The following is a 5816-nucleotide window of genomic DNA, read 5'->3' on the forward strand; positions in this document are numbered from 1 at the left end:
ACAAATTATATAATCTAACCTATTTTTCTTTTAGTATATATTTTTTTTGTTAGAAACAAATTATATAATCTAACCTATTTTTCTTTTAGTATATATTTTTTGTTAAAGACCAACTATATAATTTACCCTAATTTTCTTTTGTATAATATTTTTTTGTTAATCTTCTTTGGATAAGAAGATGTAGAGTTACTTTAAAATACTCACACCTACAGACATCACTGTTTATTAAAGAGTTTAATTTAATTATGTAAATATAAAAACCAGTGAAATACACTATCTCATTTGATGACATCGTCTTTGTACTTGATTTACTTCCAGCTAATAATCTAAAGCAAGCCTTCGTCCTCGTCCTTCTCAATCGATTCCAGCAGGTTGTTGCAGTACACACATTTCAGGCTTCCAATGAAAGCGTCAAGGTAAGGGAAAATAATTCTAAAAAACATGTGCGGTGTTTATCTTTTTCCTCCTTTATTGCACAGTTTTTCCTTTTTCATTCAGTTAGCTCGTAATGATTATTCTTGTCTAAGTAATCGAATACTGGGCTCTTCCCACTCTGAAACAATAACGAAAATTGTTTCTAGAATATCTAAATTACAGTAAATTTCTTAGATATAAGGCTCTCAACCAGCTTAGGCGACGCGATCTGAGGCGCCACCTGTTGCCCATAAACAGATACATAGTTTCTTCCCGACGATTTTGGAAGACGGCAAATTAACTTTTCTGTACCACATGAACATTGACAATTTTATATTTTGAATTATTATGAGTGTGGCTGATTTACTTACTTTTATAGCTTTGGCAATCATTTTCATCCCTAGCTTAGCTATCTTTACCTTATGCTTTTATAAATTTTATTGAATTTCTCAAAATAGAGGTGGATTCTTCTTAGTTTTAATGTATCATTATTTTCTTCGTGTAAGATTTATTTACTTTTTTACTTTAGTCAGTTATTTTATCATAACATATTATAACAATGGAACTACATAATTTTACATTATTTACTTTTGTGAGAAGACTTTACTGGCGTATAAGTTATTTTTACATCGGCGAATGATAAAGAAGCATATTTGTACCAACCTTATTTCTTGTTTGAGAAGTAACCTACAGATGCCGCTGTCAGCGCCAAATCAATTTGACTAATAAAACTTCCAATGCGAAATATATTCATATTCAGACTAATGGTGGTCTGGAACTATTATTTCACCATTTGAAATCGGGTAGGGTTCTGTTGTGCATAACATCAGCCTCTGTATCGTATCAGCATTTAGTAATGTCAATAATAAACGGGTTACGTGAGGATGACCCTAATCGGTGTACATTGACAACATATCAAAATTGAAGTTAATGATTAATTTATTACAACCACCAGGAGGCTGTTAAAAAAGGAAATATTTGAATGTAATAAAACAAATGATCAGAAATTATAAAAAAATTTTACCGTAAAACTATTTTAGTTTGAAAAGTACGCAAACTAATAAACAATTAACTTTATACGTTCTCCTCAAATTGTATACATTTTAGTTAAATATAAATGTCTGTAAGACGCCAAAAAAGATCACGATTATAGTAAAAATAGTAATAAGCAATATTTTAAAATGTTCAATTTTATTTTGTTTTCAAGTGTTGAATTATAAAAGGTCAATTAAAATCGATATTTGTTTATCAAACTAATTTCCTTCATTTAAGGAGAAAGTTAGTTTAAGGTTGAACCTATTCAAGTATTTTTTTTTTCTCTGTGAAACGTATTATGAAGTCTAATGCCAATCTGCAAAGTTTTGAATTTCTTCTCTGTTTAAACTAATGGCTGGATGTCAAAGTTTTGAACTTAATATTTATTCACTAAACTACTAGTTGGTCAATTAAGTTTTCAAATTAAACTTTTTTTATGCAAATTAGCATAAACTACTACGCTCCGCTACGGAGTTCAAAGGTTCTCTCGTTATTCACAGAGGCCTCATTGTACCAATCAAGCTCCTACATTATCTCCTGTTACTTTTATATTAATCCCAATGGGATCTGTACCCGAAAAAAAAACCGTTAAAACACCCGGCCGTGTTAACTGAGCACGTGTAATCAGTTTAGTTCCGTTAGCTCGCAAGTGGTGGTATGAACACGGTTTTGAACAAGGCACCCCCCAGGATCCCAATAGGGGCATGAACACAAGATCTGATGCCAGATGCGGGTTCAGCGAAAACCCACCCCTAGACCACCTATCATGACTGGGCGAACTTCCGCGTGCGTTTTAACTCCTCTGTATACTTTGTTCTTACGCCATTGGTCATCCGAGGTCCACCTGCCAAGTTTATTCCTGCTAACTCTAGAACTGTGAAAGGAATTAGCTGGACATAACCATAGAGCTACAAGCTGGGTTAATATAGGAAGCCAATTCTGCCAAGTCTTGAACTTAATATTTGATTCCATGTCTTCAGAAAATAGGTGATTTTTAAACTTCTTTATTTTTCTTGCTTTTTTTTATGACAGGGATAGGGAATTTAAGATTTATCACAAATAAAAAGAAAACATTAAATATAATACTCATTCAGTATTATTAAGATACTTGGGGAAATTATAATATTGAAGATGCATTCTAAAAAAAAAATGCGTTATCTTAGCTAAGTTTATTTCGTATTCGTGAGAAACTTTTGTGAAGATCAACGGTAAAAATTTGGTATAGTTTTATTACATGTGGCAAACTGAGTCTTGTTATTCAGTCTTTGACTTGTATATTTGCTATTTTAGTCAGTTTCCTTTGTTCCAGCATTATGGTCTCCCGGAGGACAACAGTATGTCTACGGATTTACAACGCTAAAACCCGAGTGTCGATTCCTCACGGTGGACACAGCAGATAATCTAATGGGGCTTTGCCCTAAAACAAACAAACAAAGATACACATCCAGTAATATTCCCTCTCTTATCAAATATTATATTACCGCTTATTATATTTATTTATTTCTTGTCTAAGCCAGTTCAGGAAGATATTCGTAGATTTTGTGTAGTTATGATACAATACTTGTGTAGGCGGATGTCGTGTAATTTAAACCGGCTCTGCAAAATTCGTTCAAATTTCGAACAGAGAAGTATGATGAAGAAACGAGAATGGAGTTCTCTTTTTATTGTGATAATATTTTTAAATAACAAAACTGTATAATTAACGACGTTCTTTTTCTTCTTTTTTTTTAGGTCCACGTGGTTGAGCAAGTTGAAAGATACGATAGATAAATGGAAAAGAACGTTACAGAATACAGTGTTTCGAAGTAACCGAGATCCTCCAAATAATGCCAGTTCCTCTGTGTAAAGTCATAGAATATATATATATGATTCATTAATATTAATATATATATATATATAATTTCACGCGGTGAAAATGTACAGAAGCGCTTTATTTCGAAGACTCTGTGGTGTTAAATATTGTGTCAGTTTACTATATAAATAGAACGTTTCACATTAATTAAAAACTTGTAAAAGATGTCAAAGAATGAAAAATTGAGAGGTTGGTGTTATTCGTAACCCAAAATTAAGAAGAAGGAAAAACGAGAAGCCAGCCCTGGATGGTTGGATGTTCTTTAATAATTCACCACTGATGCTTCTGACGCAAGAAAGATAATAGAGTTCTCTGATTCTTGGTTGGGGAACAAACCCCACAAAATACTTTGGTTGAATATTATGTAATGTGTTAAAGACAACTAAAGAAGGTCGTCATATTATATGACAAAGACAGCAGAAAGACTTCCTGAAAATTTTGTATGGGATATGAAATATACATGTTTGCTTTATTATAACAACAAATATACTTTCACATTTATTCATTAGCTTCTCGGTGAATTTACCACAGAGACAGACATTTAGCGTTTGTCTGACTAGCCAGACTGAAATTTAATGTATATAAAAAAAAAACGTGATTAATAATGAAGTACACGTGTTTGTGCGTATATGAGAGTTCTGAGTAATCCTACACTCTCTCTTTTTTTTTTAATTAAAACAAAATTGCGAACTTGATAGATTCCGGTAGGGTGACCCCAACGTGCCAAAGCAAATCAGACAATCACCGCTTTCGCAAAAATTGGCAAGACATGCCATGTTATCGCCACTGGTATACATCAGTATCTGAATACAATATAATTTCTGTTGTAGGGAATATGTCGTTTTCAAAGAATGTGATTGCTTATTTAAAGGATTTCATTTTCTTCAGTTTTGCTCGTTGATTCTCTTGCAGGATTTCTTCTATTGTTCTACTCTTTCCATATTCTCTCCACCCACTAGTTATATTCTTATTATTTCTCGTCCATCTTTGTTTTTCGTTTTTCTATGAGTGTAACTCATTGTTGTGTCTCTTTAACACCACCTATAAATGCCCTCATTCTTTTCTTTCTATGTCTTTTCCCACTTCTTTTACCTTCTCAGTTTTTTATTCTTAGTGTCTCATTTTTCTTTTGATTTTTCTTCGTCAACAGCACTTTCATGTTACACTTTTATCTACTCTCTCTCTCTCTCTGCCGATATAGTGTGCGTTTTTCCTACTTTTCTTCTTGCTCACCGTTACCAGTTTATTTAAATACACACTCTCCCTCTCTGTTTCCACCTTCACGTTTTCTTGTTTTTATTTCCTACAGCCTTCCTTGGTCACAAATAATGTTTCGTCTCGTTCTCTCTCTATTTTTCTCAGTTAGTTTGGTTTCCCTTATTCTGTCATCTTCCATTTAATTGCATTCCTTTCTGTGCTACATTATATGATTTCTCTTCAAACTCGTAACTTGGTAGACAGTACGAAATAATGATAAAAATGCATAACATATTTTAATCATTCACTATTACATGTGTTCTGGTTCACAACGTACGTTATTGTTTCAACATGCTGCTTTTAACTTTCAGTAGAATATTGTTAAAAATTAACTAGAACCAAGAGTACGATATGTAAGATCCAAGTGAGAGTCATATACATTATATTTTCACAGTACTACACCATTAACTTATCATACAGTTGTTTACTGGTTAAACATAATTTTGGGAAATAAGACATTAAAATTGTGAACTCACCGAGCGTTTCCATTCCATATAATTTCATTTTATTTCTTAATTCGACTTCACTGCATTTATCAGTGTATCGGTTGTTTTAGTGGGGAGTCTTGCCGTTTCTACAAGTGTGCACCTCCTTTTCCCACTTAATTTTTCTCTTACACGTAACTTCTTTTCGCTAATACGATAGACTGTTTTAGTGGGGAGTCTTGCCGTTTCTACAAGTGTGCACCTCCTTTTCCCACTTAATTTTTCTCTTACACGTAACTTCTTTTCGCTAATGCGATAGACTGTTTCTTTCGCTCTTAAATTTGAAAATAAAAACTCTCTTTTTTACACTGTGTGCGTCAGTATGAGCACGAAGTGGATTGAACGGACCAAACGGAGTATAACAAATGTGTTATGGGTAGAGTTATTTTTGTAATGTTGCATGTGTCACATCATACGTTTTCTTAATCATATTCTAGTCCTTTCTTTGTGATGAAACTCTGTGATCGTTCGAGTGGTTACTTCTAATAACCTACCAGTCTAAAGACAATATATATATATAAAATGATCTCGTTGTATTTCTATAAATGAACGTGTTTACAGTACAGATGTTTGTGAATGGAACTCAGCAACAGTGCCTAGTTCATATAACAGCGTAGAGACTATGTGTGGCTAAATGAAAAGGGAATGCATTTATAGATTCTGTGGAGCATTTTTTGTAAATATGTGATGTGAAATGTGTATAAGTACATCCGACAAGAAAAATAGTATTTTGAAATAAAAACTTTAATGGATATAATTACCCCTTTCCCGTC

This window comes from Limulus polyphemus, unplaced genomic scaffold (genome assembly GCF_000517525.1).
Source record: "Limulus polyphemus unplaced genomic scaffold, Limulus_polyphemus-2.1.2 Scaffold95, whole genome shotgun sequence".
Lineage (NCBI taxonomy): Eukaryota > Metazoa > Arthropoda > Merostomata > Xiphosura > Limulidae > Limulus > Limulus polyphemus.